This window comes from Sinohyriopsis cumingii, chromosome 11 (assembly GCF_028554795.1).
Source record: "Sinohyriopsis cumingii isolate HCF-2022 chromosome 11, ASM2855479v2, whole genome shotgun sequence".
In the NCBI taxonomy this organism is placed as follows: domain Eukaryota; kingdom Metazoa; phylum Mollusca; class Bivalvia; order Unionida; family Unionidae; genus Sinohyriopsis; species Sinohyriopsis cumingii.
The window spans coordinates 112,621,897-112,648,767 of NC_142971.1; the positions used below are offsets into that span (position 1 = coordinate 112,621,897).

Consider the following 26,871-nt stretch of genomic DNA (forward strand, 5'->3'; position numbering starts at 1 on the left):
CTGATTTGAAACGCCTCTTGTGCAATTGTTCTTAGCTAAAGGACATTTATCCTTGCAACTAGAGACTCACATAAACATGCATAGACATAATACATTGAATGAAGATCTCTCTTTCCTAAATGTGCTTGATTTCCGGCCGAGTCATACCAAAGACGTAACAAAATTATAGTACTAACCTCTGCTTGGCATAGCGCTCAGCTTAAGATTTTAGTAATAGGACTGGTCGGCTTGGTGTCACGATAATGTGACTGGGTGGAACATCATGCTACATGTCTGCGACATGATGCCCCCAGTGCTAGGCATCACTATAAAGAGCCACTGTAGATATCCTAACGATATGACAAAATAATTGTTAAAGTTGCGTTTCAATTCTAAATCACACACATACACACACACACACACACACAGAGTGTACGTCTCTCTCTGTCTCTCATTAATGTGTTTCATTTTCATGGAAGTATTTTGCACAGAAATATGAGCATTCTTTAGAAGAATAATGTTTTCATTTAATGAGCAAATAACAAATTCTTTGGTTTTTATTATGCTGAGGAAATTGCTTGGTTTATTACAAGTGTTGGCTGTGATCATGCTTTGTTAAATAAATTTGATAAAGAAATACTAAATTTCAGTTAAATGCCCATTGTAATTCATAAGAGTTTCATTTTCATTCTATATTCCATGGTAATTACTTGTATGTCAAAGCAACGACTTTGATTATGTTTCAAAGAAGCAATAGCGACGATTTACAATTATTGCGGACGCAGCTTCCTTTGATTTTGTTGTGAACCGTTCAGTATCTGAGACATTATCTTTCATTAGTGTCTTGATCACATTGAAAACTTTTCATCAGCATTGGTCTCTATAAATATTACTATCTGTTACAAAATCTAAATATTATTACAAATTATGTTACATTAAAATAGCCCAAGTGTTCATTCTTGTGAAAAACCTGTCAAAGGTAATGATCGTCGTTTGAACCTTAAAAAAATTACAATATTAGATTTAGGATAACTTTCAATAAGATGTTAATCCTTTATATGACAGCACGCACATTCCTAGTTTTACTAGCAGTAAGGCACGTGGCAAAGAGTCAAAGGCTTTATTTAGATGGACCTATTTAGACTATGACATTATTGGAGATTGTTTGAAAAGGTGCTCGAGAATCAAATACCTGCCACCATAGTTCATACTCGAGTTACCTGGTATGGCAACCAGTTTTGATTGGGGCGGGGGGCGGGAGTACATGATCCAGTTTCTTCAATGTATTCAACGGGGTGAGGTAGGGAGGTGATCTTTATCCTTTGTTGTTTAGTCTATACTTTTAAGAAATATATCTTAAGCTGGGTGAGTGTGACGCGGGAATACAGTTGACTGAAAATGTGTTACTTCTTAACACTTTTAGTTTTGCTGGTGATGTGTTATTGGTAAGTTCTTCTGTCGCAGGTTGAAGGAAGTTATTGCAGATAAATTGACAGGTATAAATATGACATTTACATGATTTAAATCCTATTGCTGCGTATTGTACTGCGATGCTCTTTGGATAAACGTTAGTGAATGTATGAAAAGAAACATGGTTATTGACTATAATAACTGTCTTCGTCTGCTATTAAGCCTTTTGAGACGGAAGAGTGCCTCCATCATGTTTGTAAACTACAATGCATTTAGTGTTGAAGAATGAATGAGAAAGTATGTGTTTTCAATGATGAGAAGAATATCGGATAGTAAGAACTGCATTATGAAATCTTTCCGAAATTACGATATTCGTTTACATTCTCGGATTGTAGATATTTGGAACAAAGTACCCATTGAAATGTCTTACTTCATTTTGTTCTTAAGAATGCTTTTCCATTCTGTAGTTGTAGATGTGTCTATAGATTTGCACGTAAGACACCTATGATCTTTATTGTGGAGAATGCATTTATATTGTATATTTTAATTGACATGTATGGACAGCGCAATCGAAAATAAAGAATTCTTGTCTTATTTAAGGAGGTTTATTTTAGTGGTTGGCGTGTATGAAGATCGTTAAAGCTAGGGATGAGATTGGTGTGAATTTACTGATTTTCTTGATGCTGCCTAGCAAACTGCTTTTATAGAATTGTGAAGACACAATTGAAACACTACCATTGATGTACAGTGGTCTATAAGTGGACTTGTAGAAGTGACTGACTTATTTGATAAAGTAGATGATCAAACTTGTCAGTGATGTGGATTTGGTGCGCAGTGATAAATGCAATCTCACATAGGTAAGTTGCGACAATTGTCAATGTCAGCCGGAATAGCTCAGTTGGGAGAGCGTTAGACTGAAGATCTAAAGGCCCCCGGTTCAATCCCGGGTTCCGGCACGGAACATATCCGGCGGCTGGCAGGAATTTTTGTATTTTCCTTCAAAAGCCTGTTTTCATTTTAAAACTCGTTTAAACCATTTTAACAAATAAATATTTTTTAAAAGATTAAAAAGGAAATAAAACAAACTTCCGACAAAACTCACTTTCACACTTTTGTTATCTCTATTATCGTTAGGTTCCTCCTCCTCCCTCCCCTCTCTCTCTCTCTCTCTCTCTCTCTCTCAACAAAGTAAGAAATTGTTTTGAACCTTGTGAAGTGAGATGCAGAGTTTCCTGTTTCCCACGCATATGCATGTTGTGAAGTAGTATAAAATAAAATGTAAAATAGAAAAATAAATCTGGCGGAAAGTTTGATACGATTACAATCAAGAATTCCTTAAGAGTTACAGCGTATGATAATTAAGCTTATCGATTGCAAATATTGTAAAATATTACTGCAATCGCCCATATTTGGTTTAAATTTGATTCTCAAACGTTCGATCGGAAATTCCGTTTAATATTATGTTTGCGTTTTCAACTGGTATAATTGTGAAGGTGCCATGTGAGTGGATTCCATGGCGTGAAAGAATATATATCTAAACATCTATTCGTGTAATACATATGTAAACATGGAAGAATTTTACTTTGTATGATTATGCTGATAGCATGGACTATCGATTTTCTGATTTGAAACGCCTCTTGTGCAATTGTTCTTAGCTAAAGGACATTTATCCTTGCAACTAGAGACTCACATAAACATGCATAGACATAATACATTGAATGAAGATCTCTCTTTCCTAAATGTGCTTGATTTCCGGCCGAGTCATACCAAAGACGTAACAAAATTATAGTACTAACCTCTGCTTGGCATAGCGCTCAGCTTAAGATTTTAGTAATAGGACTGGTCGGCTTGGTGTCACGATAATGTGACTGGGTGGAACATCATGCTACATGTCTGCGACATGATGCCCCCAGTGCTAGGCATCACTATAAAGAGCCACTGTAGATATCCTAACGATATGACAAAATAATTGTTAAAGTTGCCTTTCAATTCTAAATCACACACATACACACACACACACACACACAGAGTGTACGTCTCTCTCTGTCTCTCATTAATGTGTTTCATTTTCATGGAAGTATTTTGCACAGAAATATGAGCATTCTTTAGAAGAATAATGTTTTCATTCAATGAGCAAATAACAAATTCTTTGGGTTTTATTATGCTGAGGAAATTGCTTGGTTTATTACAAGTGTTGGCTGTGATCATGCCTTGATAAATAAATTTGATAAAGAAATACTAAATTTCAGTTAAATGCCCATTGTAATTCATAAGAGTTTCATTTTCATTCTATATTCCATGGTAATTACTTGTATGTCAAAGCAACGACTTTGATTATGTTTCAAAGAAGCAATAGCGACGATTTACAATTATTGCGGACGCAGCTTCCTTTGATTTTGTTGTGAACCGTTCAGTATCTGAGACATTATCTTTCATTAGTGTCTTGATCACATTGAAAACTTTTCATCAGCATTGGTCTCTATAAATATTACTATCTGTTACAAAATCTAAATATTATTACAAATTATGTTACATTAAAATAGCCCAAGTGTTCATTCTTGTGAAAAACCTGTCAAAGGTAATGATCGTCGTTTGAACCTTAAAAATATTACAATATTAGATTTAGGATAACTTTCAATAAGATGTTAATCCTTTATATGACAGCACGCACATTCCTAGTTTTACTAGCAGTAAGGCACGTGGCAAAGAGTCAAAGGCTTTATTTAGATGGACCCATTTAGACTATGACATTATTGGAGATTGTTTGAAAAGGTGCTCGAGAATCAAATACCTGCCACCATAGTTCATACTCGAGTTACCTGGTATGGCAACCAGTTTTGATTGGGGCGGGGGGGGGAGTACATGATCCAGTTTCTTCAATGTATTCAACGGGGTGAGGTAGGGAGGTGATCTTTATCCTTTGTTGTTTAGTCTATACTTTTAAGAAATATATCTTAAGCTGGGTGAGTGTGACGCGGGAATACAGTTGACTGCAAATGTGTTACTTCTTAACACTTTTAGTTTTGCTGGTGATGTGTTATTGGTAAGTTCTTCTGTCGCAGGTTGAAGGAAGTTATTGCAGATAAATTGACAGGTATAAATATGACATTTACATGATTTAAATCCTATTGCTGCGTATTGTACTGCGATGCTCTTTGGATAAACGTTAGTGAATGTATGAAAAGAAACATGGTTATTGACTATAATAACTGTCTTCGTCTGCTATTAAGCCTTTTGAGACGGAAGAGTGCCTCCATCATGTTTGTAAACTACAATGCATTTAGTGTTGAAGAATGAATAAGAAAGTATGTGTTTTCAATGATGAGAAGAATATCGGATAGTAAGAACTGCATTATGAAATCTTTCCGAAATTACGATATTCGTTTACATTCTCGGATTGTAGATATTTGGAACAAAGTACCCATTGAAATGTCTTACTTCATTTTGTTCTTAAGAATGCTTTTCCATTCTGTAGTTGTAGATGTGTCTATAGATTTGCACGTAAGACACCTATGATCTTTATTGTGGAGAATGCATTTATATTGTATATTTTAATTGACATGTATGGACAGCGCAATCGAAAATAAAGAATTCTTGTCTTATTTAAGGAGGTTTATTTTAGTGGTTGGCGTGTATGAAGATCGTTAAAGCTAGGGATGAGATTGGTGTGAATTTACTGCTTTTCTTGATGCTGCCTAGCAAACTGCTTTTATAGAATTGTGAAGACACAATTGAAACACTACCATTGATGTACAGTGGTCTATAAGTGGACTTGTAGAAGTGACTGACTTATTTGATAAAGTAGATGATCAAACTTGTCAGTGATGTGGATTTGGTGCGCAGTGATAAATGCAATGTCACATAGGTAAGTTGCGACAATTGTCAATGTCAGCCGGAATAGCTCAGTTGGGAGAGCGTTAGACTGAAGATCTAAAGGCCCCCGGTTCAATCCCGGGTTCCGGCACGGAACATATCCGGCGGCTGGCAGGAATTTTTGTATTTTCCTTCTAAAGCCTGTTTTCATTTTAAAACTCGTTTAAACCATTTTAACAAATAAATATTTTTTAAAAGATTAAAAAGGAAATAAAACAAACTTCCGACAAAACTCACTTTCACACTTTTGTTATCTCTATTATCGTTAGGTTCCTCCTCCTCCCTCCCCCCTCTCTCTCTCTCTCTCTCTCTCACAACAAAGTAAGAAATTGTTTTGAACCTTGTGAAGTGAGATGCAGAGTTTCCTGTTTCCCACGGATATGCATGTTGTGAAGTAGTATAAAATAAAATGTAAAATAGAAAAATAAATCTGGCGGAAAGTTTGATACGATTACAATCAAGAATTCCTTAAGAGTTACAGCGTATGATAATTAAGCTTATCGATTGCAAATATTGTAAAATATTACTGCAATCGCCCATATTTGGTTTAAATTTGATTCTCAAACGTTCGATCGGAAATTCCGTTTAATATTATGTTTGCGTTTTCAACTGGTATAATTGTGAAGGTGCCATGTGTGTGGATTCCATGGCGTGAAAGAATATATATCTAAACATCTATTCGTGTAATACATATGTAAACATGGAAGAATTTTACTTTGTTTGACTATGCTGATAGCATGGACTATCGATTTTCTGATTTGAAACGCCTCTTGTGCAATTGTTCTTAGCTAAAGGACATTTATCCTTGCAACTAGAGACTCACATAAACATGCATAGACATAATACATTGAATGAAGATCTCTCTTTCCTAAATGTGCTTGATTTCCGGCCGAGTCATACCAAAGACGTAACAAAATTATAGTACTAACCTCTGCTTGGCATAGCGCTCAGCTTAAGATTTTAGTAATAGGACTGGTCGGCTTGGTGTCACGATAATGTGACTGGGTGGAACATCATGCTACATGTCTGCGACATGATGCCCCCAGTGCTAGGCATCACTATAAAGAGCCACTGTAGATATCCTAGCGATATGACAAAATAATTGTTAAAGTTGCATTTCAATTCTAAATCACACACATACACACACACACAGAGTGTACGTCTCTCTCTGTCTCTCATTAATGTGTTTCATTTTCATGGAAGTATTTTGCACAGAAATATGAGCATTCTTTAGAAGAATAATGTTTTCATTTAATGAGCAAAGAACAAATTCTTTGGTTTTTATTATGCTGAGGAAATTGCTTGGTTTATTACAAGTGTTGGCTGTGATCATGCTTTGTTAAATAAATTTGATAAAGAAATACTAAATTTCAGTTAAATGCCCATTGTAATTCATAAGAGTTTCATTTTCATTCTATATTCCATGGTAATTACTTGTATGTCAAAGCAACGACTTTGATTATGTTTCAAAGAAGCAATAGCGACGATTTACAATTATTGCGGACGCAGCTTCCTTTGATTTTGTTGTGAACCGTTCAGTATCTGAGACATTATCTTTCATTAGTGTCTTGATCACATTGAAAACTTTTCATCAGCATTGGTCTCTATAAATATTACTATCTGTTACAAAATCTAAATATTATTACAAATTATGTTACATTAAAATAGCCCAAGTGTTCATTCTTGTGAAAAACCTGTCAAAGGTAATGATCGTCGTTTGAACCTTAAAAAAATTACAATATTAGATTTAGGATAACTTTCAATAAGATGTTAATCCTTTATATGACAGCACGCACATTCCTAGTTTTACTAGCAGTAAGGCACGTGGCAAAGAGTCAAAGGCTTTATTTAGATGGACCTATTTAGACTATGACATTATTGGAGATTGTTTGAAAAGGTGCTCGAGAATCAAATACCTGCCACCATAGTTCATACTCGAGTTACCTGGTATGGCAACCAGTTTTGATTGGGGCGGGGGGCGGGAGTACATGATCCAGTTTCTTCAATGTATTCAACGGGGTGAGGTAGGGAGGTGATCTTTATCCTTTGTTGTTTAGTCTATACTTTTAAGAAATATATCTTAAGCTGGGTGAGTGTGACGCGGGAATACAGTTGACTGAAAATGTGTTACTTCTTAACACTTTTAGTTTTGCTGGTGATGTGTTATTGGTAAGTTCTTCTGTCGCAGGTTGAAGGAAGTTATTGCAGATAAATTGACAGGTATAAATATGACATTTACATGATTTAAATCCTATTGCTGCGTATTGTACTGCGATGCTCTTTGGATAAACGTTAGTGAATGTATGAAAAGAAACATGGTTATTGACTATAATAACTGTCTTCGTCTGCTATTAAGCCTTTTGAGACGGAAGAGTGCCTCCATCATGTTTGTAAACTACAATGCATTTAGTGTTGAAGAATGAATGAGAAAGTATGTGTTTTCAATGATGAGAAGAATATCGGATAGTAAGAACTGCATTATGAAATCTTTCCGAAATTACGATATTCGTTTACATTCTCGGATTGTAGATATTTGGAACAAAGTACCCATTGAAATGTCTTACTTCATTTTGTTCTTAAGAATGCTTTTCCATTCTGTAGTTGTAGATGTGTCTATAGATTTGCACGTAAGACACCTATGATCTTTATTGTGGAGAATGCATTTATATTGTATATTTTAATTGACATGTATGGACAGCGCAATCGAAAATAAAGAATTCTTGTCTTATTTAAGGAGGTTTATTTTAGTGGTTGGCGTGTATGAAGATCGTTAAAGCTAGGGATGAGATTGGTGTGAATTTACTGCTTTTCTTGATGCTGCCTAGCAAACTGCTTTTATAGAATTGTGAAGACACAATTGAAACACTACCATTGATGTACAGTGGTCTATAAGTGGACTTGTAGAAGTGACTGACTTATTTGATAAAGTAGATGATCAAACTTGTCAGTGATGTGGATTTGGTGCGCAGTGATAAATGCAATCTCACATAGGTAAGTTGCGACAATTGTCAATGTCAGCCGGAATAGCTCAGTTGGGAGAGCGTTAGACTGAAGATCTAAAGGCCCCCGGTTCAATCCCGGGTTCCGGCACGGAACATATCCGGCGGCTGGCAGGAATTTTTGTATTTTCCTTCAAAAGCCTGTTTTCATTTTAAAACTCGTTTAAACCATTTTAACAAATAAATATTTTTTAAAAGATTAAAAAGGAAATAAAACAAACTTCCGACAAAACTCACTTTCACACTTTTGTTATCTCTATTATCGTTAGGTTCCTCCTCCTCCCTCCTCTCTCTCTCTGTCTCTCTCTCTCTCTCTCAACAAAGTAAGAAATTGTTTTGAACCTTGTGAAGTGAGATGCAGAGTTTCCTGTTTCCCACGCATATGCATGTTGTGAAGTAGTATAAAATAAAATGTAAAATAGAAAAATAAATCTGGCGGAAAGTTTGATACGATTACAATCAAGAATTCCTTAAGAGTTACAGCGTATGATAATTAAGCTTATCGATTGCAAATATTGTAAAATATTACTGCAATCGCCCATATTTGGTTTAAATTTGATTCTCAAACGTTCGATCGGAAATTCCGTTTAATATTATGTTTGCGTTTTCAACTGGTATAATTGTGAAGGTGCCATGTGAGTGGATTCCATGGCGTGAAAGAATATATATCTAAACATCTATTCGTGTAATACATATGTAAACATGGAAGAATTTTACTTTGTATGATTATGCTGATAGCATGGACTATCGATTTTCTGATTTGAAACGCCTCTTGTGCAATTGTTCTTAGCTAAAGGACATTTATCCTTGCAACTAGAGACTCACATAAACATGCATAGACATAATACATTGAATGAAGATCTCTCTTTCCTAAATGTGCTTGATTTCCGGCCGAGTCATACCAAAGACGTAACAAAATTATAGTACTAACCTCTGCTTGGCATAGCGCTCAGCTTAAGATTTTAGTAATAGGACTGGTCGGCTTGGTGTCACGATAATGTGACTGGGTGGAACATCATGCTACATGTCTGCGACATGATGCCCCCAGTGCTAGGCATCACTATAAAGAGCCACTGTAGATATCCTAACGATATGACAAAATAATTGTTAAAGTTGCGTTTCAATTCTAAATCACACACATACACACACACACACACACACAGAGTGTACGTCTCTCTCTGTCTCTCATTAATGTGTTTCATTTTCATGGAAGTATTTTGCACAGAAATATGAGCATTCTTTAGAAGAATAATGTTTTCATTCAATGAGCAAATAACAAATTCTTTGGGTTTTATTATGCTGAGGAAATTGCTTGGTTTATTACAAGTGTTGGCTGTGATCATGCCTTGATAAATAAATTTGATAAAGAAATACTAAATTTCAGTTAAATGCCCATTGTAATTCATAAGAGTTTCATTTTCATTCTATATTCCATGGTAATTACTTGTATGTCAAAGCAACGACTTTGATTATGTTTCAAAGAAGCAATAGCGACGATTTACAATTATTGCGGACGCAGCTTCCTTTGATTTTGTTGTGAACCGTTCAGTATCTGAGACATTATCTTTCATTAGTGTCTTGATCACATTGAAAACTTTTCATCAGCATTGGTCTCTATAAATATTACTATCTGTTACAAAATCTAAATATTATTACAAATTATGTTACATTAAAATAGCCCAAGTGTTCATTCTTGTGAAAAACCTGTCAAAGGTAATGATCGTCGTTTGAACCTTAAAAAAATTACAATATTAGATTTAGGATAACTTTCAATAAGATGTTAATCCTTTATATGACAGCACGCACATTCCTAGTTTTACTAGCAGTAAGGCACGTGGCAAAGAGTCAAAGGCTTTATTTAGATGGACCCATTTAGACTATGACATTATTGGAGATTGTTTGAAAAGGTGCTCGAGAATCAAATACCTGCCACCATAGTTCATACTCGAGTTACCTGGTATGGCAACCAGTTTTGATTGGGGCGGGGGGGGGGGGGAGTACATGATCCAGTTTCTTCAATGTATTCAACGGGGTGAGGTAGGGAGGTGATCTTTATCCTTTGTTGTTTAGTCTATACTTTTAAGAAATATATCTTAAGCTGGGTGAGTGTGACGCGGGAATACAGTTGACTGAAAATGTGTTACTTCTTAACACTTTTAGTTTTGCTGGTGATGTGTTATTGGTAAGTTCTTCTGTCGCAGGTTGAAGGAAGTTATTGCAGATAAATTGACAGGTATAAATATGACATTTACATGATTTAAATCCTATTGCTGCGTATTGTACTGCGATGCTCTTTGGATAAACGTTAGTGAATGTATGAAAAGAAACATGGTTATTGACTATAATAACTGTCTTCGTCTGCTATTAAGCCTTTTGAGACGGAAGAGTGCCTCCATCATGTTTGTAAACTACAATGCATTTAGTGTTGAAGAATGAATGAGAAAGTATGTGTTTTCAATGATGAGAAGAATATCGGATAGTAAGAACTGCATTATGAAATCTTTCCGAAATTACGATATTCGTTTACATTCTCGGATTGTAGATATTTGGAACAAAGTACCCATTGAAATGTCTTACTTCATTTTGTTCTTAAGAATGCTTTTCCATTCTGTAGTTGTAGATGTGTCTATAGATTTGCACGTAAGACACCTATGATCTTTATTGTGGAGAATGCATTTATATTGTATATTTTAATTGACATGTATGGACAGCGCAATCGAAAATAAAGAATTCTTGTCTTATTTAAGGAGGTTTATTTTAGTGGTTGGCGTGTATGAAGATCGTTAAAGCTAGGGATGAGATTGGTGTGAATTTACTGATTTTCTTGATGCTGCCTAGCAAACTGCTTTTATAGAATTGTGAAGACACAATTGAAACACTACCATTGATGTACAGTGGTCTATAAGTGGACTTGTAGAAGTGACTGACTTATTTGATAAAGTAGATGATCAAACTTGTCAGTGATGTGGATTTGGTGCGCAGTGATAAATGCAATCTCACATAGGTAAGTTGCGACAATTGTCAATGTCAGCCGGAATAGCTCAGTTGGGAGAGCGTTAGACTGAAGATCTAAAGGCCCCCGGTTCAATCCCGGGTTCCGGCACGGAACATATCCGGCGGCTGGCAGGAATTTTTGTATTTTCCTTCAAAAGCCTGTTTTCATTTTAAAACTCGTTTAAACCATTTTAACAAATAAATATTTTTTAAAAGATTAAAAAGGAAATAAAACAAACTTCCGACAAAACTCACTTTCACACTTTTGTTATCTCTATTATCGTTAGGTTCCTCCTCCTCCCTCCCCACTCTCTCTCTCTCTCTCTCTCTCTCTCTCTCTCTCAACAAAGTAAGAAATTGTTTTGAACCTTGTGAAGTGAGATGCAGAGTTTCCTGTTTCCCACGCATATGCATGTTGTGAAGTAGTATAAAATAAAATGTAAAATAGAAAAATAAATCTGGCGGAAAGTTTGATACGATTACAATCAAGAATTCCTTAAGAGTTACAGCGTATGATAATTAAGCTTATCGATTGCAAATATTGTAAAATATTACTGCAATCGCCCATATTTGGTTTAAATTTGATTCTCAAACGTTCGATCGGAAATTCCGTTTAATATTATGTTTGCGTTTTCAACTGGTATAATTGTGAAGGTGCCATGTGAGTGGATTCCATGGCGTGAAAGAATATATATCTAAACATCTATTCGTGTAATACATATGTAAACATGGAAGAATTTTACTTTGTATGATTATGCTGATAGCATGGACTATCGATTTTCTGATTTGAAACGCCTCTTGTGCAATTGTTCTTAGCTAAAGGACATTTATCCTTGCAACTAGAGACTCACATAAACATGCATAGACATAATACATTGAATGAAGATCTCTCTTTCCTAAATGTGCTTGATTTCCGGCCGAGTCATACCAAAGACGTAACAAAATTATAGTACTAACCTCTGCTTGGCATAGCGCTCAGCTTAAGATTTTAGTAATAGGACTGGTCGGCTTGGTGTCACGATAATGTGACTGGGTGGAACATCATGCTACATGTCTGCGACATGATGCCCCCAGTGCTAGGCATCACTATAAAGAGCCACTGTAGATATCCTAGCGATATGACAAAATAATTGTTAAAGTTGCGTTTCAATTCTAAATCACACACATACACACACACACACACAGAGTGTACGTCTCTCTCTGTCTCTCATTAATGTGTTTCATTTTCATGGAAGTATTTTGCACAGAAATATGAGCATTCTTTAGAAGAATAATGTTTTCATTCAATGAGCAAATAACAAATTCTTTGGGTTTTATTATGCTGAGGAAATTGCTTGGTTTATTACAAGTGTTGGCTGTGATCATGCCTTGATAAATAAATTTGATAAAGAAATACTAAATTTCAGTTAAATGCCCATTGTAATTCATAAGAGTTTCATTTTCATTCTATATTCTATGGTAATTACTTGTATGTCAAAGCAACGACTTTGATTATGTTTCAAAGAAGCAATAGCGACGATTTACAATTATTGCGGACGCAGCTTCCTTTGATTTTGTTGTGAACCGTTCAGTATCTGAGACATTATCTTTCATTAGTGTCTTGATCACATTGAAAACTTTTCATCAGCATTGGTCTCTATAAATATTACTATCTGTTACAAAATCTAAATATTATTACAAATTATGTTACATTAAAATAGCCCAAGTGTTCATTCTTGTGAAAAACCTGTCAAAGGTAATGATCGTCGTTTGAACCTTAAAAAAATTACAATATTAGATTTAGGATAACTTTCAATAAGATGTTAATCCTTTATATGACAGCACGCACATTCCTAGTTTTACTAGCAGTAAGGCACGTGGCAAAGAGTCAAAGGCTTTATTTAGATGGACCCATTTAGACTATGACATTATTGGAGATTGTTTGAAAAGGTGCTCGAGAATCAAATACCTGCCACCATAGTTCATACTCGAGTTACCTGGTATGGCAACCAGTTTTGATTGGGGCGGGGGGGGGGAGTACATGATCCAGTTTCTTCAATGTATTCAACGGGGTGAGGTAGGGAGGTGATCTTTATCCTTTGTTGTTTAGTCTATACTTTTAAGAAATATATCTTAAGCTGGGTGAGTGTGACGCGGGAATACAGTTGACTGAAAATGTGTTACTTCTTAACACTTTTAGTTTTGCTGGTGATGTGTTATTGGTAAGTTCTTCTGTCGCAGGTTGAAGGAAGTTATTGCAGATAAATTGACAGGTATAAATATGACATTTACATGATTTAAATCCTATTGCTGCGTATTGTACTGCGATGCTCTTTGGATAAACGTTAGTGAATGTATGAAAAGAAACATGGTTATTGACTATAATAACTGTCTTCGTCTGCTATTAAGCCTTTTGAGACGGAAGAGTGCCTCCATCATGTTTGTAAACTACAATGCATTTAGTGTTGAAGAATGAATGAGAAAGTATGTGTTTTCAATGATGAGAAGAATATCGGATAGTAAGAACTGCATTATGAAATCTTTCCGAAATTACGATATTCGTTTACATTCTCGGATTGTAGATATTTGGAACAAAGTACCCATTGAAATGTCTTACTTCATTTTGTTCTTAAGAATGCTTTTCCATTCTGTAGTTGTAGATGTGTCTATAGATTTGCACGTAAGACACCTATGATCTTTATTGTGGAGAATGCATTTATATTGTATATTTTAATTGACATGTATGGACAGCGCAATCGAAAATAAAGAATTCTTGTCTTATTTAAGGAGGTTTATTTTAGTGGTTGGCGTGTATGAAGATCGTTAAAGCTAGGGATGAGATTGGTGTGAATTTACTGCTTTTCTTGATGCTGCCTAGCAAACTGCTTTTATAGAATTGTGAAGACACAATTGAAACACTACCATTGATGTACAGTGGTCTATAAGTGGACTTGTAGAAGTGACTGACTTATTTGATAAAGTAGATGATCAAACTTGTCAGTGATGTGGATTTGGTGCGCAGTGATAAATGCAATCTCACATAGGTAAGTTGCGACAATTGTCAATGTCAGCCGGAATAGCTCAGTTGGGAGAGCGTTAGACTGAAGATCTAAAGGCCCCCGGTTCAATCCCGGGTTCCGGCACGGAACATATCCGGCGGCTGGCAGGAATTTTTGTATTTTCCTTCAAAAGCCTGTTTTCATTTTAAAACTCGTTTAAACCATTTTAACAAATAAATATTTTTTAAAAGATTAAAAAGGAAATAAAACAAACTTCCGACAAAACTCACTTTCACACTTTTGTTATCTCTATTATCGTTAGGTTCCTCCTCCTCCCTCCCCACTCTCTCTCTCTCTCTCTCTCTCTCAACAAAGTAAGAAATTGTTTTGAACCTTGTGAAGTGAGATGCAGAGTTTCCTGTTTCCCACGCATATGCATGTTGTGAAGTAGTATAAAATAAAATGTAAAATAGAAAAATAAATCTGGCGGAAAGTTTGATACGATTACAATCAAGAATTCCTTAAGAGTTACAGCGTATGATAATTAAGCTTATCGATTGCAAATATTGTAAAATATTACTGCAATCGCCCATATTTGGTTTAAATTTGATTCTCAAACGTTCGATCGGAAATTCCGTTTAATATTATGTTTGCGTTTTCAACTGGTATAATTGTGAAGGTGCCATGTGAGTGGATTCCATGGCGTGAAAGAATATATATCTAAACATCTATTCGTGTAATACATATGTAAACATGGAAGAATTTTACTTTGTATGACTATGCTGATAGCATGGACTATCGATTTTCTGGTTTGAAACGCCTCTTGTGCAATTGTTCTTAGCTAAAGGACATTTATCCTTGCAACTAGAGACTCACATAAACATGCATAGACATAATACATTGAATGAAGATCTTTCTTTCCTAAATGTGCTTGATTTCTGGCCGAGTCATACCAAAGACGTAACAAAATTATAGTACTAACCTCTGCTTGGCATAGCGCTCAGCTTAAGATTTTAGTAATAGGACTGGTCGGCTTGGTGTCACGATAATGTGACTGGGTGGAACATCATGCTACATGTCTGCGACATGATGCCCCCAGTGCTAGGCATCACTATAAAGAGCCACTGTAGATATCCTAACGATATGACAAAATAATTGTTAAAGTTGCGTTTCAATTCTAAATCACACACATACACACACACACACACAGAGTGTACGTCTCTCTCTGTCTCTCATTAATGTGTTTCATTTTCATGGAAGTATTTTGCACAGAAATATGAGCATTCTTTAGAAGAATAATGTTTTCATTCAATGAGCAAATAACAAATTCTTTGGGTTTTATTATGCTGAGGAAATTGCTTGGTTTATTACAAGTGTTGGCTGTGATCATGCCTTGATAAATAAATTTGATAAAGAAATACTAAATTTCAGTTAAATGCCCATTGTAATTCATAAGAGTTTCATTTTCATTCTATATTCCATGGTAATTACTTGTATGTCAAAGCAACGACTTTGATTATGTTTCAAAGAAGCAATAGCGACGATTTACAATTATTGCGGACGCAGCTTCCTTTGATTTTGTTGTGAACCGTTCAGTATCTGAGACATTATCTTTCATTAGTGTCTTGATCACATTGAAAACTTTTCATCAGCATTGGTCTCTATAAATATTACTATCTGTTACAAAATCTAAATATTATTACAAATTATGTTACATTAAAATAGCCCAAGTGTTCATTCTTGTGAAAAACCTGTCAAAGGTAATGATCGTCGTTTGAACCTTAAAAAAATTACAATATTAGATTTAGGATAACTTTCAATAAGATGTTAATCCTTTATATGACAGCACGCACATTCCTAGTTTTACTAGCAGTAAGGCACGTGGCAAAGAGTCAAAGGCTTTATTTAGATGGACCCATTTAGACTATGACATTATTGGAGATTGTTTGAAAAGGTGCTCGAGAATCAAATACCTGCCACCATAGTTCATACTCGAGTTACCTGGTATGGCAACCAGTTTTGATTGGGGCGGGGGGGGGAGTACATGATCCAGTTTCTTCAATGTATTCAACGGGGTGAGGTAGGGAGGTGATCTTTATCCTTTGTTGTTTAGTCTATACTTTTAAGAAATATATCTTAAGCTGGGTGAGTGTGACGCGGGAATACAGTTGACTGAAAATGTGTTACTTCTTAACACTTTTAGTTTTGCTGGTGATGTGTTATTGGTAAGTTCTTCTGTCGCAGGTTGAAGGAAGTTATTGCAGATAAATTGACAGGTATAAATATGACATTTACATGATTTAAATCCTATTGCTGCGTATTGTACTGCGATGCTCTTTGGATAAACGTTAGTGAATGTATGAAAAGAAACATGGTTATTGACTATAATAACTGTCTTCGTCTGCTATTAAGCCTTTTGAGACGGAAGAGTGCCTCCATCATGTTTGTAAACTACAATGCATTTAGTGTTGAAGAATGAATGAGAAAGTATGTGTTTTCAATGATGAGAAGAATATCGGATAGTAAGAACTGCATTATGAAATCTTTCCGAAATTACGATATTCGTTTACATTCTCGGATTGTAGATATTTGGAACAAAGTACCCATTGAAATGTCTTACTTCATTTTGTTCTTAAGAATGCTTTTCCATTCTGTAGTTGTAGATGTGTCTATAGATTTGCACGTAAGACACCTATGATCTTTATTGTGGAGAATGCATTTATATTGTATATTTTAATTGACATGTATGGACAGCGCAATCGAAAATAAAGAATTCTTGTCTTATTTAAGGAGGTTTATTTTAGTGGTTGGCGTGTATGAAGATCGTTAAAGCTAGGGATGAGATTGGTGTGAATTTACTGATTTTCTTGATGCTGCCTAGCAAACTGCTTTTATAGAATTGTGAAGACACAATTGAAACACTACCATTGATGTACAGTGGTCTATAAGTGGACTTGTAGAAGTGACTGACTTATTTGATAAAGTAGATGATCAAACTTGTCAGTGATGTGGATTTGGTGCGCAGTGATAAATGCAATCTCACATAGGTAAGTTGCGACAATTGTCAATGTCAGCCGGAATAGCTCAGTTGGGAGAGCGTTAGACTGAAGATCTAAAGGCCCCCGGTTCAATCCCGGGTTCCGGCACGGAACATATCCGGCGGCTGGCAGGAATTTTTGTATTTTCCTTCAAAAGCCTGTTTTCATTTTAAAACTCGTTTAAACCATTTTAACAAATAAATATTTTTTAAAAGATTAAAAAGGAAATAAAACAAACTTCCGACAAAACTCACTTTCACACTTTTGTTATCTCTATTATCGTTAGGTTCCTCCTCCTCCCTCCCCACTCTCTCTCTCTCTCTCTCTCTCTCTCTCTCTCTCTCAACAAAGTAAGAAATTGTTTTGAACCTTGTGAAGTGAGATGCAGAGTTTCCTGTTTCCCACGCATATGCATGTTGTGAAGTAGTATAAAATAAAATGTAAAATAGAAAAATAAATCTGGCGGAAAGTTTGATACGATTACAATCAAGAATTCCTTAAGAGTTACAGCGTATGATAATTAAGCTTATCGATTGCAAATATTGTAAAATATTACTGCAATCGCCCATATTTGGTTTAAATTTGATTCTCAAACGTTCGATCGGAAATTCCGTTTAATATTATGTTTGCGTTTTCAACTGGTATAATTGTGAAGGTGCCATGTGAGTGGATTCCATGGCGTGAAAGAATATATATCTAAACATCTATTCGTGTAATACATATGTAAACATGGAAGAATTTTACTTTGTATGATTATGCTGATAGCATGGACTATCGATTTTCTGATTTGAAACGCCTCTTGTGCAATTGTTCTTAGCTAAAGGACATTTATCCTTGCAACTAGAGACTCACATAAACATGCATAGACATAATACATTGAATGAAGATCTCTCTTTCCTAAATGTGCTTGATTTCCGGCCGAGTCATACCAAAGACGTAACAAAATTATAGTACTAACCTCTGCTTGGCATAGCGCTCAGCTTAAGATTTTAGTAATAGGACTGGTCGGCTTGGTGTCACGATAATGTGACTGGGTGGAACATCATGCTACATGTCTGCGACATGATGCCCCCAGTGCTAGGCATCACTATAAAGAGCCACTGTAGATATCCTAGCGATATGACAAAATAATTGTTAAAGTTGCGTTTCAATTCTAAATCACACACACACACACACACACACACACAGAGTGTACGTCTCTCTCTGTCTCTCATTAATGTGTTTCATTTTCATGGAAGTATTTTGCACAGAAATATGAGCATTCTTTAGAAGAATAATGTTTTCATTCAATGAGCAAATAACAAATTCTTTGGGTTTTATTATGCTGAGGAAATTGCTTGGTTTATTACAAGTGTTGGCTGTGATCATGCCTTGATAAATAAATTTGATAAAGAAATACTAAATTTCAGTTAAATGCCCATTGTAATTCATAAGAGTTTCATTTTCATTCTATATTCTATGGTAATTACTTGTATGTCAAAGCAACGACTTTGATTATGTTTCAAAGAAGCAATAGCGACGATTTACAATTATTGCGGACGCAGCTTCCTTTGATTTTGTTGTGAACCGTTCAGTATCTGAGACATTATCTTTCATTAGTGTCTTGATCACATTGAAAACTTTTCATCAGCATTGGTCTCTATAAATATTACTATCTGTTACAAAATCTAAATATTATTACAAATTATGTTACATTAAAATAGCCCAAGTGTTCATTCTTGTGAAAAACCTGTCAAAGGTAATGATCGTCGTTTGAACCTTAAAAAAATTACAATATTAGATTTAGGATAACTTTCAATAAGATGTTAATCCTTTATATGACAGCACGCACATTCCTAGTTTTACTAGCAGTAAGGCACGTGGCAAAGAGTCAAAGGCTTTATTTAGATGGACCCATTTAGACTATGACATTATTGGAGATTGTTTGAAAAGGTGCTCGAGAATCAAATACCTGCCACCATAGTTCATACTCGAGTTACCTGGTATGGCAACCAGTTTTGATTGGGGCGGGGGGGGGGGAGTACATGATCCAGTTTCTTCAATGTATTCAACGGGGTGAGGTAGGGAGGTGATCTTTATCCTTTGTTGTTTAGTCTATACTTTTAAGAAATATATCTTAAGCTGGGTGAGTGTGACGCGGGAATACAGTTGACTGAAAATGTGTTACTTCTTAACACTTTTAGTTTTGCTGGTGATGTGTTATTGGTAAGTTCTTCTGTCGCAGGTTGAAGGAAGTTATTGCAGATAAATTGACAGGTATAAATATGACATTTACATGATTTAAATCCTATTGCTGCGTATTGTACTGCGATGCTCTTTGGATAAACGTTAGTGAATGTATGAAAAGAAACATGGTTATTGACTATAATAACTGTCTTCGTCTGCTATTAAGCCTTTTGAGACGGAAGAGTGTCTCCATCATGTTTGTAAACTACAATGCATTTAGTGTTGAAGAATGAATGAGAAAGTATGTGTTTTCAATGATGAGAAGAATATCGGATAGTAAGAACTGCATTATGAAATCTTTCCGAAATTACGATATTCGTTTACATTCTCGGATTGTAGATATTTGGAACAAAGTACCCATTGAAATGTCTTACTTCATTTTGTTCTTAAGAATGCTTTTCCATTCTGTAGTTGTAGATGTGTCTATAGATTTGCACGTAAGACACCTATGATCTTTATTGTGGAGAATGCATTTATATTGTATATTTTAATTGACATGTATGGACAGCGCAATCGAAAATAAAGAATTCTTGTCTTATTTAAGGAGGTTTATTTTAGTGGTTGGCGTGTATGAAGATCGTTAAAGCTAGGGATGAGATTGGTGTGAATTTACTGATTTTCTTGATGCTGCCTAGCAAACTGCTTTTATAGAATTGTGAAGACACAATTGAAACACTACCATTGATGTACAGTGGTCTATAAGTGGACTTGTAGAAGTGACTGACTTATTTGATAAAGTAGATGATCAAACTTGTCAGTGATGTGGATTTGGTGCGCAGTGATAAATGCAATGTCACATAGGTAAGTTGCGACAATTGTCAATGTCAGCCGGAATAGCTCAGTTGGGAGAGCGTTAGACTGAAGATCTAAAGGCCCCCGGTTCAATCCCGGGTTCCGGCACGGAACATATCCGGCGGCTGGCAGGAATTTTTGTATTTTCCTTCAAAAGCCTGTTTTCATTTTAAAACTCGTTTAAACCATTTTAACAAATAAATATTTTTTAAAAGATTAAAAAGGAAATAAAACAAACTTCCGACAAAACTCACTTTCACACTTTTGTTATCTCTATTATCGTTAGGTTCCTCCTCCTCCCTCCCCACTCTCTCTCTCTCTCTCTCTCTCTCTCTCAACAAAGTAAGAAATTGTTTTGAACCTTGTGAAGTGAGATGCAGAGTTTCCTGTTTCCCACGCATATGCATGTTGTGAAGTAGTATAAAATAAAATGTAAAATAGAAAAATAAATCTGGCGGAAAGTTTGATACGATTACAATCAAGAATTCCTTAAGAGTTACAGCGTATGATAATTAAGCTTATCGATTGCAAATATTGTAAAATATTACTGCAATCACCCATATTTGGTTTAAATTTGATTCTCAAACGTTCGATCGGAAATTCCGTTTAATATTATGTTTGCGTTTTCAACTGGTATAATTGTGAAGGTGCCATGTGAGTGGATTCCATGGCGTGAAAGAATATATATCTAAACATCTATTCGTGTAATACATATGTAAACATGGAAGAATTTTACTTTGTATGATTATGCTGATAGCATGGACTATCGATTTTCTGATTTGAAACGCCTCTTGTGCAATTGTTCTTAGCTAAAGGACATTTATCCTTGCAACTAGAGACTCACATAAACATGCATAGACATAATACATTGAATGAAGATCTCTCTTTCCTAAATGTGCTTGATTTCCGGCCGAGTCATACCAAAGACGTAACAAAATTATAGTACTAACCTCTGCTTGGCATAGCGCTCAGCTTAAGATTTTAGTAATAGGACTGGTCGGCTTGGTGGCACGATAATGTGACTGGGTGGAACATCATGCTACATGTCTGCGACATGATGCCCCCAGTGCTAGGCATCACTATAAAGAGCCACTGTAGATATCCTAGCGATATGACAAAATAATTGTTAAAGTTGCGTTTCAATTCTAAATCACACACATACACACACACACAGAGTGTACGTCTCTCTCTGTCTCTCATTAATGTGTTTCATTTTCATGGAAGTATTTTGCACAGAAATATGAGCATTCTTTAGAAGAATAATGTTTTCATTCAATGAGCAAATAACAAATTCTTTGGGTTTTATTATGCTGAGGAAATTGCTTGGTTTATTACAAGTGTTGGCTGTGATCATGCCTTGATAAATAAATTTGATAAAGAAATACTAAATTTCAGTTAAATGCCCATTGTAATTCATAAGAGTTTCATTTTCATTCTATATTCCATGGTAATTACTTGTATGTCAAAGCAACGACTTTGATTATGTTTCAAAGAAGCAATAGCGACGATTTACAATTATTGCGGACGCAGCTTCCTTTGATTTTGTTGTGAACCGTTCAGTATCTGAGACATTATCTTTCATTAGTGTCTTGATCACATTGAAAACTTTTCATCAGCATTGGTCTCTATAAATATTACTATCTGTTACAAAATCTAAATATTATTACAAATTATGTTACATTAAAATAGCCCAAGTGTTCATTCTTGTGAAAAACCTGTCAAAGGTAATGATCGTCGTTTGAACCTTAAAAATATTACAATATTAGATTTAGGATAACTTTCAATAAGATGTTAATCCTTTATATGACAGCACGCACATTCCTAGTTTTACTAGCAGTAAGGCACGTGGCAAAGAGTCAAAGGCTTTATTTAGATGGACCCATTTAGACTATGACATTATTGGAGATTGTTTGAAAAGGTGCTCGAGAATCAAATACCTGCCACCATAGTTCATACTCGAGTTACCTGGTATGGCAACCAGTTTTGATTGGGGCGGGGGGGGGGAGTACATGATCCAGTTTCTTCAATGTATTCAACGGGGTGAGGTAGGGAGGTGATCTTTCTCCTTTGTTGTTTAGTCTATACTTTTAAGAAATATATCTTAAGCTGGGTGAGTGTGACGCGGGAATACAGTTGACTGAAAATGTGTTACTTCTTAACACTTTTAGTTTTGCTGGTGATGTGTTATTGGTAAGTTCTTCTGTCGCAGGTTGAAGGAAGTTATTGCAGATAAATTGACAGGTATAAATATGACATTTACATGATTTAAATCCTATTGCTGCGTATTGTACTGCGATGCTCTTTGGATAAACGTTAGTGAATGTATGAAAAGAAACATGGTTATTGACTATAATAACTGTCTTCGTCTGCTATTAAGCCTTTTGAGACGGAAGAGTGCCTCCATCATGTTTGTAAACTACAATGCATTTAGTGTTGAAGAATGAATGAGAAAGTATGTGTTTTCAATGATGAGAAGAATATCGGATAGTAAGAACTGCATTATGAAATCTTTCCGAAATTACGATATTCGTTTACATTCTCGGATTGTAGATATTTGGAACAAAGTACCCATTGAAATGTCTTACTTCATTTTGTTCTTAAGAATGCTTTTCCATTCTGTAGTTGTAGATGTGTCTATAGATTTGCACGTAAGACACCTATGATCTTTATTGTGGAGAATGCATTTATATTGTATATTTTAATTGACATGTATGGACAGCGCAATCGAAAATAAAGAATTCTTGTCTTATTTAAGGAGGTTTATTTTAGTGGTTGGCGTGTATGAAGATCGTTAAAGCTAGGGATGAGATTGGTGTGAATTTACTGCTTTTCTTGATGCTGCCTAGCAAACTGCTTTTATAGAATTGTGAAGACACAATTGAAACACTACCATTGATGTACAGTGGTCTATAAGTGGACTTGTAGAAGTGACTGACTTATTTGATAAAGTAGATGATCAAACTTGTCAGTGATGTGGATTTGGTGCGCAGTGATAAATGCAATCTCACATAGGTAAGTTGCGACAATTGTCAATGTCAGCCGGAATAGCTCAGTTGGGAGAGCGTTAGACTGAAGATCTAAAGGCCCCCGGTTCAATCCCGGGTTCCGGCACGGAACATATCCGGCGGCTGGCAGGAATTTTTGTATTTTCCTTCAAAAGCCTGTTTTCATTTTAAAACTCGTTTAAACCATTTTAACAAATAAATATTTTTTAAAAGATTAAAAAGGAAATAAAACAAACTTCCGACAAAACTCACTTTCACACTTTTGTTATCTCTATTATCGTTAGGTTCCTCCTCCTCCCTCCCCACTCTCTCTCTCTCTCTCTCTCTCTCTCAACAAAGTAAGAAATTGTTTTGAACCTTGTGAAGTGAGATGCAGAGTTTCCTGTTTCCCACGCATATGCATGTTGTGAAGTAGTATAAAATAAAATGTAAAATAGAAAAATAAATCTGGCGGAAAGTTTGATACGATTACAATCAAGAATTCCTTAAGAGTTACAGCGTATGATAATTAAGCTTATCGATTGCAAATATTGTAAAATATTAGTGCAATCACCCATATTTGGTTTAAATTTGATTCTCAAACGTTCGATCGGAAATTCCGTTTAATATTATGTTTGCGTTTTCAACTGGTATAATTGTGAAGGTGCCATGTGAGTGGATTCCATGGCGTGAAAGAATATATATCTAAACATCTATTCGTGTAATACATATGTAAACATGGAAGAATTTTACTTTGTATGACTATGCTGATAGCATGGACTATCGATTTTCTGATTTGAAACGCCTCTTGTGCAATTGTTCTTAGCTAAAGGACATTTATCCTTGCAACTAGAGACTCACATAAACATGCATAGACATAATACATTGAATGAAGATCTCTCTTTCCTAAATGTGCTTGATTTCCGGCCGAGTCATACCAAAGACGTAACAAAATTATAGTACTAACCTCTGCTTGGCATAGCGCTCAGCTTAAGATTTTAGTAATAGGACTGGTCGGCTTGGTGTCACGATAATGTGACTGGGTGGAACATCATGCTACATGTCTGCGACATGATGCCCCCAGTGCTAGGCATCACTATAAAGAGCCACTGTAGATATCCTAGCGATATGACAAAATAATTGTTAAAGTTGCCTTTCAATTCTAAATCACACACATACACACACACACAGAGTGTACGTCTCTCTCTATCTCTCATTAATGTGTTTCATTTTCATGGAAGTATTTTGCACAGAAATATGAGCATTCTTTAGAAGAATAATGTTTTCATTCAATGAGCAAATAACAAATTCTTTGGGTTTTATTATGCTGAGGAAATTGCTTGGTTTATTACAAGTGTTGGCTGTGATCATGCCTTGATAAATAAATTTGATAAAGAAATACTAAATTTCAGTTAAATGCCCATTGTAATTCATAAGAGTTTCATTTTCATTCTATATTCCATGGTAATTACTTGTATGTCAAAGCAACGACTTTGATTATGTTTCAAAGAAGCAATAGCGACGATTTACAATTATTGCGGACGCAGCTTCCTTTGATTTTGTTGTGAACCGTTCAGTATCTGAGACATTATCTTTCATTAGTGTCTTGATCACATTGAAAACTTTTCATCAGCATTGGTCTCTATAAATATTACTATCTGTTACAAAATCTAAATATTATTACAAATTATGTTACATTAAAATAGCCCAAGTGTTCATTCTTGTGAAAAACCTGTCAAAGGTAATGATCGTCGTTTGAACCTTAAAAAAATTACAATATTAGATTTAGGATAACTTTCAATAAGATGTTAATCCTTTATATGACAGCACGCACATTCCTAGTTTTACTAGCAGTAAGGCACGTGGCAAAGAGTCAAAGGCTTTATTTAGATGGACCCATTTAGACTATGACATTATTGGAGATTGTTTGAAAAGGTGCTCGAGAATCAAATACCTGCCACCATAGTTCATACTCGAGTTACCTGGTATGGCAACCAGTTTTGATTGGGGCGGGGGGGGGGGAGTACATGATCCAGTTTCTTCAATGTATTCAACGGGGTGAGGTAGGGAGGTGATCTTTCTCCTTTGTTGTTTAGTCTATACTTTTAAGAAATATATCTTAAGCTGGGTGAGTGTGACGCGGGAATACAGTTGACTGAAAATGTGTTACTTCTTAACACTTTTAGTTTTGCTGGTGATGTGTTATTGGTAAGTTCTTCTGTCGCAGGTTGAAGGAAGTTATTGCAGATAAATTGACAGGTATAAATATGACATTTACATGATTTAAATCCTATTGCTGCGTATTGTACTGCGATGCTCTTTGGATAAACGTTAGTGAATGTATGAAAAGAAACATGGTTATTGACTATAATAACTGTCTTCGTCTGCTATTAAGCCTTTTGAGACGGAAGAGTGCCTCCATCATGTTTGTAAACTACAATGCATTTAGTGTTGAAGAATGAATGAGAAAGTATGTGTTTTCAATGATGAGAAGAATATCGGATAGTAAGAACTGCATTATGAAATCTTTCCGAAATTACGATATTCGTTTACATTCTCGGATTGTAGATATTTGGAACAAAGTACCCATTGAAATGTCTTACTTCATTTTATTCTTAAGAATGCTTTTCCATTCTGTAGTTGTAGATGTGTCTATAGATTTGCACGTAAGACACCTATGATCTTTATTGTGGAGAATGCATTTATATTGTATATTTTAATTGACATGTATGGACAGCGCAATCGAAAATAAAGAATTCTTGTCTTATTTAAGGAGGTTTATTTTAGTGGTTGGCGTGTATGAAGATCGTTAAAGCTAGGGATGAGATTGGTGTGAATTTACTGATTTTCTTGATGCTGCCTAGCAAACTGCTTTTATAGAATTGTGAAGACACAATTGAAACACTACCATTGATGTACAGTGGTCTATAAGTGGACTTGTAGAAGTGACTGACTTATTTGATAAAGTAGATGATCAAACTTGTCAGTGATGTGGATTTGGTGCGCAGTGATAAATGCAATCTCACATAGGTAAGTTGCGACAATTGTCAATGTCAGCCGGAATAGCTCAGTTGGGAGAGCGTTAGACTGAAGATCTAAAGGCCCCCGGTTCAATCCCGGGTTCCGGCACGGAACATATCCGGCGGCTGGCAGGAATTTTTGTATTTTCCTTCAAAAGCCTGTTTTCATTTTAAAACTCGTTTAAACCATTTTAACAAATAAATATTTTTTAAAAGATTAAAAAGGAAATAAAACAAACTTCCGACAAAACTCACTTTCACACTTTTGTTATCTCTATTATCGTTAGGTTCCTCCTCCTCCCTGCCCTCTCTCTCTCTCTCTCTCTCTCTCTCTCTCAACAAAGTAAGAAATTGTTTTGAACCTTGTGAAGTGAGATGCAGAGTTTCCTGTTTCCCACGCATATGCATGTTGTGAAGTAGTATAAAATAAAATGTAAAATAGAAAAATAAATCTGGCGGAAAGTTTGATACGATTACAATCAAGAATTCCTTAAGAGTTACAGCGTATGATAATTAAGCTTATCGATTGCAAATATTGTAAAATATTACTGCAATCGCCCATATTTGGTTTAAATTTG

The 26,871-nt window shown here is 35.4% G+C and overlaps 9 non-coding genes across 9 annotated transcripts; all 9 read left to right on the forward strand.

The window, feature by feature from the left end:
- Nucleotides 1-2,272: 2,272 nt before the first annotated feature.
- Trnaf-gaa (transfer RNA phenylalanine (anticodon GAA)) lies at nucleotides 2,273-2,345 on the forward strand. The gene has a single exon. It is a non-coding gene; the product is annotated as a tRNA-Phe (tRNA).
- Nucleotides 2,346-5,280: 2,935 nt separating this feature from the next.
- Nucleotides 5,281-5,353, forward strand: Trnaf-gaa (transfer RNA phenylalanine (anticodon GAA)). Its single transcript has one exon. It is a non-coding gene; the product is annotated as a tRNA-Phe (tRNA).
- A 2,926-nt stretch (nucleotides 5,354-8,279) lies between these two features.
- Nucleotides 8,280-8,352, forward strand: Trnaf-gaa (transfer RNA phenylalanine (anticodon GAA)). Its single transcript has one exon. It is a non-coding gene; the product is annotated as a tRNA-Phe (tRNA).
- A 2,939-nt stretch (nucleotides 8,353-11,291) lies between these two features.
- Trnaf-gaa (transfer RNA phenylalanine (anticodon GAA)) lies at nucleotides 11,292-11,364 on the forward strand. The gene has a single exon. It is a non-coding gene; the product is annotated as a tRNA-Phe (tRNA).
- Nucleotides 11,365-14,304: 2,940 nt separating this feature from the next.
- Trnaf-gaa (transfer RNA phenylalanine (anticodon GAA)) lies at nucleotides 14,305-14,377 on the forward strand. Its single transcript has one exon. It is a non-coding gene; the product is annotated as a tRNA-Phe (tRNA).
- Nucleotides 14,378-17,306: 2,929 nt separating this feature from the next.
- Nucleotides 17,307-17,379, forward strand: Trnaf-gaa (transfer RNA phenylalanine (anticodon GAA)). The gene has a single exon. It is a non-coding gene; the product is annotated as a tRNA-Phe (tRNA).
- Nucleotides 17,380-20,324: 2,945 nt separating this feature from the next.
- On the forward strand, nucleotides 20,325-20,397 carry Trnaf-gaa (transfer RNA phenylalanine (anticodon GAA)). Its single transcript has one exon. It is a non-coding gene; the product is annotated as a tRNA-Phe (tRNA).
- Nucleotides 20,398-23,327: 2,930 nt separating this feature from the next.
- On the forward strand, nucleotides 23,328-23,400 carry Trnaf-gaa (transfer RNA phenylalanine (anticodon GAA)). The gene has a single exon. It is a non-coding gene; the product is annotated as a tRNA-Phe (tRNA).
- Nucleotides 23,401-26,329: 2,929 nt separating this feature from the next.
- Nucleotides 26,330-26,402, forward strand: Trnaf-gaa (transfer RNA phenylalanine (anticodon GAA)). Its single transcript has one exon. It is a non-coding gene; the product is annotated as a tRNA-Phe (tRNA).
- The last annotated feature ends 469 nt before the right edge of the window (nucleotides 26,403-26,871 follow it).